The 14,248-nt window shown below is 37.9% G+C and overlaps 1 long non-coding RNA gene across 2 annotated transcripts in view; it reads left to right on the top strand.

The window, feature by feature from the left end:
• Positions 1 to 14,248, top strand: part of LOC125136414 (uncharacterized) — a 47,333-nt gene that overhangs the window by 29,659 nt on the left and 3,426 nt on the right. For both annotated transcript variants that reach the window (XR_007137179.1, XR_007137178.1), the window contains 2 exons: positions 2,601 to 2,688; positions 4,325 to 4,424. This is a non-coding gene — a long non-coding RNA (uncharacterized LOC125136414). The remainder of the gene's footprint in view (positions 1 to 2,600; positions 2,689 to 4,324; positions 4,425 to 14,248) is intronic.

The following is a 14,248-nucleotide window of genomic DNA, read 5'->3' as shown; positions in this document are numbered from 1 at the left end:
TTTCTATGACTGTGAATCTATTTCTGTTTTATAAATAAATTTATTTGTTCATTTTTTTAGACTCTCACATAGAAGCAATATTGTGTGGTATTTTCTTTTGCTTTTTGGCTTACTTCACTTAGTATAATAATCTCTTGATCCATCCATGTTGCTGCAAATGGCATAATTTCATCCTTTTTTAAGGCTGAGTAATAGTCCATAGTATATATATACCATATCTTCTTTATCCATTTATCTGTCTATGGACACTTAAGTTGTTTCCATGTCTTGGCTATTGTGAATGGTGCTGAATAGGTAAGGTTTCTCTCCAGCAGCTCCCAGTATCTCTATCACTTCAAAGTTTCCCTTTTGAGTAGTGCCACATCACATCCAGCTTCCCATAAAATTCATTGTCTCTGCCCTCAATATTAAAATCTGATTTCAGAAATATAGTCTACTCAAAGACTCTAAAAACTGGTATATGAAGTAAGGCATTATTTAAAGACATGGTTCTACCCCTTACTTAGCTATGTGTCTTACTTAGCTATGTGTCCTGTTGTGTGCTGCTAAATGTCTAACAACAGACTTCCCAGGGAAAAAAAATTCTAAGTGTATGATTTCCTTGGTGTGTATAGTCCTATCATGCCTAGTGTCAAACTAGCAACATAATGTGCTTAATGTAAAATCGAAAAGCAGTGTGGACAATCGGGTCTCACGACCTGGTAGGAGCTGGCTGTATCACATTACTGCCTGCAACAGATGTATCACTGTTCTCTTTTTTCTCTTCTGTAAAACTGAAATAATAATGTTTATCTCACACAAATAGTTGAGAGGATTAAATGGCCAAAAATATTAGTACCCTCATTTATCAGAGAAATGTATTAAGATTAGAGACCAATGTTGAAAGCCCATTTAAATTCCTACCCAACATTTCACTAATGCCCAGATAGGGAAGGGATATCCATCATGCTTATGAGTATACAAAGCTAGGAAGAATAATTGACAGAATGGAATATAGATTGTAAGTAAAAAAAAAAAAAAAGGTCTTTTGAAAGATTTGAATTTTGTCTGTGTAACAATAGAAAATGTACTGGTAACATCAATATATACACATGCAACTAAAAAAATAAAACAAATGAATGTTAAACAGGTGAAGAACACATTGGAAACGGAGGCTTCAGATAAGACTGTTATCTTTGGTTATGTAATTGATATGGTGTCAGCAAATCTTACAAACTGAGGCTAAACTGAGGCAGGTTAAGAGTAAGACTTTCTCTCTTAATTAATGGTGGCCGGCACACATAGAAAAAAAATCTGCCTTTGGTTCTAATCATCAAATATTAAGAATAAATCAGAAACACACATCCCATGAGAAGTAGATTGACAAGATTCAGACCAGACTTAAAATGTATGTTAACTGAAGGGATTACAGATTTCTAGCTTGGATAAATAAAGATGTAATTAAAATGTGATTGCTAGCTTTAAATATGTGAAAGTTCATCATATATAGTTTTAAAGATAAAAAACAGCATCAGAAATTTTCAGGAAAATAAATTTGACTTCAGTGTAAGGACTTTCTAATGATGAAAGTTCTTCATTGGGATACTGGGTTTTCCAAAATGATTGCTGGTCAAGACAGAAAATACATGATCAGATGTGAGAAGAATGGCACTCAAGGATGAGAAGCCTGGTTGTACTTTATGCCATCAAACATTCTTTCAGCTGTAAGTTGTTGCATTTTTGAGTTTCCGTTTTTAGAGATAATTGGGAAAAAAAGAGAATATTTACTAAAGTCTTATGGTGGAGGACAACCTTGAAAACTTTCATAGTTAATTTGTCACCATAATTTCGAAACTGTTAAAACATCAGCATGAAAAATCAAGGGACTAAAAATGTGACCAAAAGCCAACTACTTTAGAACAGTAAATGGAAGAGCTTGGTTGCTGGGGAAGGTAAACAGCGAGAGAAGCGTTACCATTGAGTGGTGAGCGGAATTTTACAACATCGTGGGTTAACTGTTATCTTTATTCAGCTGATGACAGTTATGACATTGGACGTTATTATAAAAGGAGTCATTTTATCCACACAAACTATGGGCCAAGACTGGGTCATTTCAATACACACATTCAGATCTCTGAAGAATAAGGCATGTTTACTGATCATTTCCTGGTCCCTCCTTATGAGGATTATTTTATTTTATTTTTTATTACTTTTTAATTATTATTATCTTTTTTTGTCTTTTTGCCTTTTCTAGGGCCGCTCCCTCGGCATATGGCGGTTCCCAGGCTGGGGTCTAATCAGAGCTGTAGCCGCCAGCCTACACCACAGCCACAGCAATGTGGGATCCAAGCCGCGTCTGTGACCCACACCACAGCTCACGACAATGCTGGATCCTTAACCCACTGAGCGAGGCCAGGGATCGAACCCGCAACCTCTTGGTTCCTAGTCAGATTCGTTAACCACTGAGTCAAAATGGGAACTCCTATGAGGGTTATTTTAAAAACACCTAATGTACGCTTACAGTTTGAGTAATACTTGATCTGGGCACATATTTGACTTTTAGTTATCTATTACATATTTCAAAGAAACTAACATTTTCTGCTACCATTGCTCTACTCTAGATCCACACAAGTCCTTGGCTTCTTTCCCTTTCCTAAACGGATGCTGAAACCAGCTAGGTTTTTCAGAATGAAACCTTGGTTTCATGGAGTAAGTATACTTTTTCTGTTACCTTTTAATACTGAATTAGTTATCTTTGTCATAGGCCAGTCTTAAATTCAGAGATGGGTTTCCTGAGGAAGAGGCCTTGGAAAACAGCAACTGGATATGCGAAGATGTTTTATTTGCTAATCCCTTAACGGTGGTGTCTGCCCATTGTGCTTTGCCCGAGTGTGCAACAACAACCCTGGGGTAAATGGTAGGGTTGTATACAGCTATCTCAGGCATGGTCTTCCAAGGACTGCCACAAGTTTTTGATTTGGGGATTAAAGAACTGTGTCCTAAATGCTGGAAGTTTGAAATGTCTCTGAAGGCTTAATCAGGACGTGTTGCAGGGGCTGTGTCTGAGGCTGTTGGAAAAGATCACCTGCACCCTTGTGGCCTGATTATCTGGGATGTAGGATGAACCCAAAGTGAACAATAAAAATTATACAACCATTGACCATTGGTTGCTTATTGCCCCCAATTTGGTGCTGATGAAGGTTTTTTTGGTCCAAATATATATTACTGGAATGTCTCTCCAACTGAGCTATTTACATTGAAAAGTGGTAAACTTCTGAGCTTAAGATTCCTTCCCTAAATATTTCTGTCAGACTAGACTTCTAATCTCTGTTATCAATGATTAGTGTGACAAATTTGAAGGTTCACCAAATTCGAGCACACAAACGAGCCAAGTGAGGTACCAAAATCTTAAATTCTATCCTTTCAAGACTTGTAATAGGCTACCAGATTCTTTTATCTGACAAACCAGCTTTTACTCAATGGGTTAAACTACCAACTCTACTAGTTTTCCAAAGTCCCAGTGGGCATTTTTCCAATTGCTCAGTCTTTCTTGACAGCTTCGAAAGCTGCTTCCTTCTCCTCACTGGTATGGGTTTTAGTGATTGGAATAGGTTGGGGACATTGTGACTTAGCTGGCTATCATAAGTTCAGCAAAACTCTTCCTCTCTCTCTCTCTCTTTTTTTTTTTTTTTTAAGAGCTGCACCCACAGCATTTGGAAGTTCTCAGTCTAGGGGTTGAATTGGAGCTATAGTCTCCAGCCTTCACTAGAGCCACGGCAATGCTGGATCCAAGCCACATGTGTGGTATAGCCTCCAATCTACACCACAGCTCACAGCAATGCCAGATCCTTAACCCACTGAGGAAGACCAGGGATCAGTCCTGCATCCTCGTTACCACTGAGCCACAATGGGAACTTGGAGTTCGGCAAAACTCTTTAGTTTCTTTTTCCACTGCTTTTCTGTAAGGCCACCTGTATCAATGACTATACTTCCTGATGACTGGCAGCCCTATTATCTGCAATTCTCATAAGCACTTATTTGAAAGTCTTCAGTATTTCAGGCAGTTTCCAAATCATTGCTAATCTTGACAAGGATGCTTCAAAGGCATTGGTGGGATTTTATATCAGCTTCTGTATCTTTTCCCCATTTTATTCATGCCTTTGACAGAATCTCAGGGATGAATTTAGTCAGATTTTAAAGACTTTTTCTTGCAGGGATGAACATCATTCCCTGTGATAAATCTTAGAAAATGATATCTATCTGTTAAATTAATAAATGGGTGGATGGATGAATAAAGTGTGTACTTTTTAAAATACTAACATGCTTTATGGAATCTTCTTTGCAGACCATATGCAAGTGAATTCTTATAGGTACTCACTAGAGTATCCTACAGTGCCCTGTGGAAGACAGCCTTAAAGATGGTCCTCAATGATCCCCGCCTCCTGGTATTTACACGCTTGTGTTGTTCTCTCCCACATTTGTTCAGCACTGATGGTATTCAGTGGCCTAAGGCAGAGTAGTGATAACTCACTTCTGAGAATAGGATGTAAAAGACACTGTGGCTCCACCTTGAGCATTTGGCCTCTCCTCTCAGATGATTCCGTCTGGGAAAAGTCAGCTGCCATGCGGAAGAACCCTCTGGAAAAGCCCACAAGGCAAAAATGGAAGCTTTCTGGAAACAGCTAGAGAACTGAGACCATCTGACAGCATCCAACATGAGTAGGATATCTTAGAAAGAGCTCCTCCAATGGTAAAGACACTCAGTTCTTCCAGTGATAAAAACGCCAGCAGATAGCTTCACTCTAACTTCAGGAGTGACCTTAAGCCAGAACCATCCTGTAAGTTACTTCTAGGTTTCTGACATCAGACACTGGGCGAGATAAGACATGTTTGTTGCTTTATACTGCTAAGGTTGGGGATGTTTTTTATGCAGCTGCAGGTAACTAATACTAATACATCATATATCTGATGAATCAGAGTATCCAGACAGTAGGGCCCATGAAACTTCACTGTTAGTGAAAAGTGAAGATGATGATGATACCTTTGCATATTGGCATTGGAGAACCAGGCTGTTCTTAGTGTTTTTTAAGCTCTGAATAACTGGTGATATCCACTCTTCACTAATTCACTACTAAATATCCTTGATCTTTTAACATGTAAATAGCTTTAGTTTCTTCTCCATGCTTTCTATTATAGTGACTAAGGACTTCTTAAATTTTGTGTGTCGTGATGGTTCTTCATTTCTTAATCTAACTTTTGAGAGTAGAATTATATTGCGTTGGTTAGATTTAGACATCTGTAGCTTAATGTGGTTTTCAGAATGACTCCTGAAGGTTGATTACAATTACTTGCTCTGTCTCTTTAAATCTAACCATCAAAATTAAAGAAAACTCGCTTTACCATCATTACTTGGATGAACAGGAAATGCTCAGACTTCTTTCTCTCCAGTCCACTTTTCTTTCCCAAAGCATGGGACCCAACTCTCTAAGATCAAAGAAAATCTTTTCTTTTTTTTTCAAAGCTAGCAAGCCATTAATATCCATCTCTGTAAAGTAATCCAAATGAATATTTCAAAAGTGACTTGTATAATTAGCAGAATTTCACAACAGTGTCAGCATTCATCTGAGGACTGTCTGTAGGGGAGTCAGAGGAGCCCGGGGTGGGAGCCGTAGGCAGCAGTGACTCGGTAGAGTTGCTTTCGTTTCTCTGAATTGAGGCTGCTTTATTTCGGAATTGAACATGGCTTTTTTTTTTTCCTTTGTGAAACAGGAATTAATTAGAAACTCTAAAGAGTCACTTTGTAAATTCTGCATATTTTGAGAATGAATGTTATCCCCATCACCTTGGATTTATAACCGCATCGTAGAAGTCAAAAGCCCTGCTTTATTACCCACTTCCCTCGTATCAGCCAGGGTTTACTCCTGAAAGCAGACCCAATAGGAGAAGAAAAGAATAAGGAATTGATTACAGGGTCCTACACTTTCATGGAAAGCCCTGGAGATATAAGGGTTCACACATAATGTTGAAGGATCTGAAAAACATATCACTTACCAGCACAACTGGAACATTATTAAGTGTTGACAAGTCAGAGATTATAGCCAGACCCATGGGAAATCCTACAGAAGGCTGGTGGCTCCTTGTACCTCCTGCCTCTCTGAGTTCAGAGCTAAATGTCTGGTGATGGGTCTGTGATTGCTGTTGGTCAACAAGGACAGATGTAAGGAAGGAAGCTGGATTGGAAGTGAGGAGAGGATAATCAGGTGGACTGTCACCATATTTGCGTATCTGTTTGTCACTGCAACTGACCCCAACATGCTCAGAGTAATGTTAGCAGCTTCACTCCAGCCTTTGGCCAGTTTCCTTTTGGCCCACTTTAAGCTATACCCACATAGAGAAAGATCCTGGGAAACATAATTTCCAAAGTAACAGAAATGACAATAGAACAATCCAACACTACCACCTTCCTACCAAAACATGAAGCCGTCATGTTTATTTTGAAATTTGTGATTTATGATGTAAAATAAGGGTAAGATCGCTGGCTTTAGTGTCAAGAGACTCAGACTGTAATCTTATCTCTTTTTTTTGTTTCTTTTTTGTTTTTTATTGAAGTATAGTCGCTGTATGATGTTATCTAAGTTACAGGTATATAAAAAGTGATTCACAATGTTTAAAGGTTACATTGATTAATAGTCATTATAAAATATTGACTCTATTCCCTATGTTGTACAATATATCCCTGTAACTTATTTTATACCTAATAGTCTTTACATTGGCTCCCCTCCCCCGATCCCTCTCCCCACTGTAACCTCTAGCTTTCTCTCTATGAATTTGCTTTTTAACTAACTTCATGAGTTTAGTATCCTTACTTTCCTTCCGTGGGCCTCAGTTTTCTCATTTTTATAGGTGGTGTTAGGAGGGGTGTAGTGAACCAAGGAACTTCTAAAATAACTTCTATTTATGATGCTCTGGTATTTCTATAAATTTCTTTTTGAAAAATTAGACATTCTTTTCCAGTTTTTCTCGTCCTTATATTCTGTGGTTCAAAGAAGCAATTCATATCTAATAGAGCTCTCCTTATTTCTAAAGCACTTACCTTCCATTAAAAATTGTTCTATCAACCCCTGTAAAAATCATCTGCATTCAGTTATATAGGCAGAAGCAAAGATACACTGAAGCCTACTTTCTTACATTATGTCTTAAACATTTTGTGGGTCAAGAACTAGATGCCTCAAGGAAATGCATGTGTTACTCAGAAGCCTAGAAGGACAGTCACCTTGGCTATTCATTACAAGAATATGAGGATGTTTAAAAAATTCTGATTTCAGAATCCTGCCACTAGAGATTTTGATTTAATTGATCTAGAGAGAAACTCTGGCATCATTAATTTGTTTTTTTAAGCTCCCTGGGTAGTTCTAAAGTCCTCTCAGCATTGAGAATCACTAAATTAGATGCTCTGATAGAAATAAAAGACTAATTTTATTTGTCAATAGCTGCTTATAAAAACAACCTCTTCAGATTCAAGATAGATGATTTCCTTCTGTGTAAGTGGAGGTTCGAAATTCTTAGGAAAGACGGTTCTTGCCCACCAGCTACATCAGTGGGTCTGCTTGTGCCTGCTTTCTATGTTGTAACACACCTGAGTAGAATTCTCTAACAACAGTTTTCACATACAATGGAAATGAAAGGACCCAAATCAACATTATGAGAAGATCACATACTCAGTATTTAAGTAGTAGAAATACAATTGTCAGATTCTTACCCCTGCCTCTGTTGGTTCCACTGCTGCTATTCTTTTGTCTTCAGTTTATTTTGTGTAGTTATATTTGCAGGCTTATGCTTTGGTTAACACTATTGAGTGGGAAGCTCTTCTTTTGCACCCTGTCCTAAATACACATTAATGAGCTGTAGATGATTCAGATGCTATACTAATCCGAGCATCATTTTCTGCACTTCCTCTTTAGCCTTCATTGTCCTTAAAGGCAGACCTCATGCCCTCATAATACCTAATTTTATCTTAGTTGCAGCCACAAGGCTCTTGATCTTACTGGCAATATTTGTTCCTGGCCCCACTGGCTTTTTTGGTTCAAGTGACTCTGCTTTGAGTAACCAGTCGAGCCTTAGCTTGGTTTTAATAATTCTTATAGTCTTGACTTTCAGCATGCATATGAGATAGATATAATCTTGAGAACATAAGCTTGAGGAGGAAGAAATAATTCCTTGGTATATGGTTAGATGTTCTCCAAGAAGTAATAAGCTCATTTTTGTTCTCCATTTTTAATTTTTCCCTTGGCTTTATTTTTAAAAATTCTACCTATTCTCATAGTGGTGTGGCAAAAGTAAAATATACAAAAGTTTATTGCCTTCAAATTGATACTCTTCATGCACAGAAAATTTGTTCAGTCCTTCCAGGTTTATATCTATTTAACCAAATATACTAGACAGTAGTTTATAAATTATTCTTAAAGGCCTTAAGATTTAGAGCTTCAATTATGAGAAGATGACCAAATACAACACATCCTCAAAGTGTCACTACTTTGCTGTCAACAGTGAAGGTGAGTATTACAGTAAAAGTATCTTTTATGTCTACCCAGCAGCATGTGAATGGTCAATGTGTTTGATTCTGTTTTAAATCTGACTCTATGCTTGGCTATTAGGCCAGTCCATCAGAAGCACGTGTAATCATATGAGGCCATGGCATTGAAAGGGATGTATAGACTGTAAAAGGTTAACAGAGCCAACAATTAAAATAATAATTAGCAGAGACTTATGATCTGTCAATCATGCACCCAAGAACTTTATGTATATTAAATAATTTAATCTTTAAAGCAATCTTATGATGTAGATACTCACCTTTTACATCCAGAAACTGATCCAAAACACATTACCAAGTGTAGCTGCAGTGTAAACCTGGAAAGAATACATGCAGTGTCCAAATTATTAATCAGTTCATGCCGCCAGTATTTCATCCATCCATTATTCCTTCCATCCATCCATCTATTCATCCATTCATGAAACGATGTTCTGCCTTGGCAGTAATGGTACACTCTCTACCAAGATGTGCTTGTTATTCTGTTTGTTTTTGCACTTGCATTGTTTATCCTTCTCTGCTCTACTTCATACTATATATTGGAGGTAAAAAAACAAAAACAGAAACAAAAAACAAGCAGTTCATATCATCTAGATTCTTTCACTGTATAAGCTTCTTAGAGTAAGCCAATGAAAACTTTCAGCAGAAGGACCTATATGCCGAGAACTATAAAACTTTAATCAAAGAAATGAAAGAAGATGTAAAGAAATGGAAAGATATTCCATGTTCCTGGATTGGGAAAATCAATATTGTAAAAATGGCCATACTACCCAAAGCAATCTACAGATTCAATGCAATCCCTATCAAATTACCCACGACATTTTTCACAGAACTAGAACAAACAATCCAAACATTTATATGGAACCACAAAAGACCCAGAATCGCCAAAGCAATCCTGAGAAACAAAAACCAAGCAGGAGGCAGAACTCTCCCAGACTTCAAGAAATACTACAAAGCCACAGTCATCAAAACAGTCTGGTACTGGTATCAAAACAGACAGACAGACCAATGGAACAGAATAGTGAATCCGGAAATAAACCCTGACACCTATGGTCAATTAATCTTTGACAAGGGAGGCAAGAACATCAAATGGGAAAAAGAAAGTCTATTCAGCAAGCATTGCTGGGAAACCTGGACAGCTGCATGCAAAGCAATGAAACTAGAACACACCCTCACACCATGCACAAAAATAAACTCCAAATGGCTGAAAGACTTAAATATACGACAGGACACCATCAAACTCCTAGAAGAAAACCTAGGCAAAACACTCTCTGACATCAACCTCATGAATATTTTCTCAGGTCAGTCTCCCAAAGCAATAGAAATGAGAGCAAAAATAAACCCATGGGATCTTATCAAACTGAAAAGCTTTTGCACAGCAAAGGAAACCCAAAAGAAAACAAAAAGACAACTTACGGAATGGGAGAAAACAGTTTCAAATGATGCAACTGACAAGGGCTTAATCTCTAGAATATATAAACAACTTATACAACCCAACAGCAAAAAAGCCAATCAATCATTGGAAAAATGGGCAAAAGACCTGAATAGACATTTCTCCAAAGAAGATATACAGATGGCCAACAAACACATGAAAAAATGCTCCACATCGCTGGTTATAAGAGAAATGCAAATCAAAACTACCATGAGATATCACCTCACACCAGTCAGAATGGCCATCATTAATCAATCCACAAATAACAAGTGCTGGAGGGGCTGTGGAGAAAAGGGAACCCTCCTACACTGTTGGTGGGAATGTCAACTGGTACAGCCACTATGGAGAACAATTTGGAGATACCTTAGAAATCTATACATAGAACTTCCATATGACCCCACAATCCCACTCTTGGTCATCTATCTGGACAAAACTCTACTTAAAAGAGACACGTGCACCCGCATGTTCATTGCAGCACTCTTCACAATAGCCAGGACATGGAAACAACCCAAATGTCCATCGACAGAGGATTGGATTCGGAAGAAGTGGTATATATACACAATGGAATACTACTCAGCCATAAAAAGAATGGCATAATGCCATTTGCAGCAACATGGATGGAGCTAGAGAATCTCATCCTGAGTGAATGAGCCAGAAAGACAAAGACAAATACCATATGATATCACTTATAACTGGAATCTAATATCCAGCACAAATGAACATCTCCTTAGAAAAGAAAATCATGGACTTGGAGAAGAGACTTGTGGCTGCCTGATGGGAGGGGGAGGGAGTGGGAGGGGTCGGGAGCTTGGGCTTATCAGACACAACTTAGAATAGATTTACAAGGAGATCCTGCTGAATAGCATTGAGAACTTTGTCTAGATACTCATGTTGCAACAGAAGAAAGGGTGGGGGAAAAATGTAATTGTAATGTATACATGTAAGGATAACCTGACCCCATGCTGTACAGTGGGAAAAAAAAAAAAGAAAACTTTCAGCAGGAGATAAGATGATGGAGGAGAGGAAAGCCCAGTATTTCTTCCCCACCAGTCCTTTCTTCAGGGCTTTGTCTCTGGGCATAGCTGTATTACTCCATGATGACTTTCTTTGTGCAGTGGCCCCCTCCTCCACAGTTCTAATTCTCAACTGTCTGTTGGCTCATTGCACTTGTGTAGTTTAGTCTGAACTGTGTTATTTAAAAATGGTCATTTTAAAATTGGGTGACTTACACATTCTCACCTCTCTTGAAAATCAAAGTTCTGGCAATACAGAGTCCTCTATGACCATAAGATGAAAAGCAGCTGGTGCTGATTTGAAGCCACGTTCTCATCCTCTCTTCTACCTACTTTATCACCCTCCTGATACTTGTAGTCATTTGAGATTGCCACCCTAGCTCTTATCAGCTGGACTTGAATTGTAAAACCAGAGCAGCCGTTATGCTGTTCTGACACAGGGAAGCAGAATGAGAGAATATGAAGTTGGCAGAGATGGAGAAAAGCCTTCCTTTCTGGTTTCAGGTTCCCAGGTCCAATTCATCCAGTTACAATGGGAAAAGTAAGATTTCAGAACTGCAAAGGATTAGCATTGTTTAGAGGAGCGTTTTCTTCTAATTATTAGAGTTAAGTGTTGGGTTTGGAGAGTAAAAATTTAGGACGAAGTCATAAATGCAGAGTCATGATTTTATACGTTGTATAAACACCTCCTACAGCTCAATACCAAAAAAAAAAACAACCCCATCAAATAATGGGCAGAAGGTCTAAATAGACACTTCTCCAAAGACACACGGATGGCCAAAAAACACAGAAAAGATGTTAAACATCACTCATTATTAGAGAAATGCACATCAAAACCACTATGAGGTACCACCTTACACTGGCCAGAATGGCCATCATCAAAAAGTCTATAAACAAGAGTTCCCATCGTGGTGCAGCAGAAATGAATCCAACTAGGAGTCATGAGGTTGAGGGTTCCATCCCTGGCCTTGCTCAGTGGGTTAAGGATCTGGCATTGCCGTGAGCTGTGGTGTAGGTCACAGACATGGCTTGGATCTGGCGTTGCTGTGGCGTAGGCCAGTGGCTAAAGCTCTGATTTAACCCCTAGCCTGGGAACCTCCATATGCTTTGGGTGCAAAAAGACAAATATAAATAAATAAATAAATAATAAATAAATAAATAAGTCTACAAACAGTAAGTGCTGGAGAGGGTGTGGAGAAAAAAGAAACCCTATTACACTGTTGGTGGGAATGTAAATTGGTGCAACCACTGTGGAAAACAGTATGGAGATTCCTTAGAAATTTAAAAATAGAACTACCATTTGATCCAGCAATCCCACTCCTGGGCATCTATCCAGAGAAAACCACGACTCTTGAAAAGACACATGTACTCCAATGTTCACTACGGCACTACATGCAATAGCCAAGACATGGAAACAACCTAAATGTCCATTGACAGATGAGTGGATGAAGAAGATGTGATACATATACACAATGGAATATTACTCAGCCATAAAAAGGAAAGAAGGAAAGAAATAATGGCATTTGCAGCAACATGGATGAACCTAGAAATTGTCATGCTAAGTGAAGTCAGTCAGACAATGAAACACCAAAATTAAATTCTATCACTTACCTGTAGAATCTAAAAAAAAAGACACAACAAACTTCTTTGCAGAACAGATACCGACTCACAGACTTTGAAAAACTTATGGTTTCCAAATGAGACAGGTTGGAGGGTGGGGGCATGCACTGAGGGCTTGGGATGGAAAGGCTGTAAAATTTGGTTGTGATGATTGTTGTACATCTGTAAATGTAATAAAATTCATTAAGTAATTAAAAACAACAACAAAAAAAACAACCCAAAAGCTTAAGATTTAAACATTACAAATATTCTTTCAGAGATAAATAAAAATTCTTTTCTGGGTACAGAAATTTGTTAGATTGGGTATTTAAAATAAGACTTCAAAGTCTAAAACTTAATAGAATCTTAAGTGCATTTTGTCCTGCTAGTTCCCAAGCTATATAGCTTCCTGTTTTTTTTTTTTTAATTAACCCATACTCTTTATTTTTTTCATAGTAAGTTAGTGGCAGGAATATTCATCTTCTTTATAAGGTTATGGCATTGATTTCAATTTTGTTAAGAAAAAGCAAAACAAAATCTGCAAAATTTTGCTATCAGAAGTGAGATACCAATTACAGCAAGACTAACTTACTCGTAATTTTGCATTTAATGTTTTCCTGAAATAATGTATATCAAGATTCTTACCAATATGTTCATTTTAAATATGTTCTTTATGGGGGGGAGAAAAATGGGCCACAAGAGACATTATAAAACTTGCTTCACTTTTAGCTTTAATTTTGTTTCCTTGAAAAAGACTATAGAACTTAGAGATATTTGAAATTTCCATAATCCTTTAGCTGTAAATTATTTTACATTTTTCTCCTTGGGAGATTTTTCCTAATCTACCAGCTTTTAATGAAGTAAGCAGCAAACAGCCGACTTGAGTGTTGATTTGTTTTGATTAATGCAGTCTCCCCATTACAACTTCTCACTGCTCTTCATTTTATGGTAAACACTTGCTAATGATATGAATGATTCCTGTTTGACATTTGAAATCTCAGAACCGATAGACAAGGGAAGGAAAGTGACATGCTCAGTAAGCCAGAGTAGGCTCAATAATCTACCATACAGATAAAGATACAAGGTAAAGAACAAATTGCTTTACTCTTAGATGCCTCTCAGTTCTTAAGAGCAGAGCAAACATTATGTGGACAACACCGTGAAATGGAATGAGGTGTGATGAGTGGATTCTCAGCAGAAGAGCTGTGTGAAATAAAGTCTATGACCAGAGATCTTAAATAAGAGTGAAACTGACAGAGTTCTCATGGTGGTGCAGTGAAAACAAACCCAGCTAGTATCCATGAGGATGAAGGTTCGATCCCTGGCTGTGCTCAGTGGGTTAAGGATTTGGAGGTGCCATGAGCTGTGGCGTAGGTCTTACACACGACTCAGATCCTGTGTTGCTTGGCTGTGGCATAGGCTGGCAGCTGCAGCTCCTATTTGACCCCTAGCCTGGGAACTTCCATATGCCATGGGTGCAGCCTTAAAAAAAAAAGAGACAGAGAGTGAAACAGACATAGCCATTTGGTAGCTCATCACTGGTGAACTTATCCCTTTATTACATTTGTCTTTTATCATCATCATCATCACTGTTGTGATTCTTTTTGTAATATAATCATCATTTATCTATTAGCATAA

The sequence above is a fragment of the Phacochoerus africanus genome, chromosome 9, assembly GCF_016906955.1.
Source record: "Phacochoerus africanus isolate WHEZ1 chromosome 9, ROS_Pafr_v1, whole genome shotgun sequence".
NCBI classification, from domain to species: Eukaryota; Metazoa; Chordata; class Mammalia; order Artiodactyla; family Suidae; genus Phacochoerus; species Phacochoerus africanus.
Note: the sequence above shows the minus strand (reverse complement) of the source record. Positions and strands in the feature narration are given on the sequence as shown.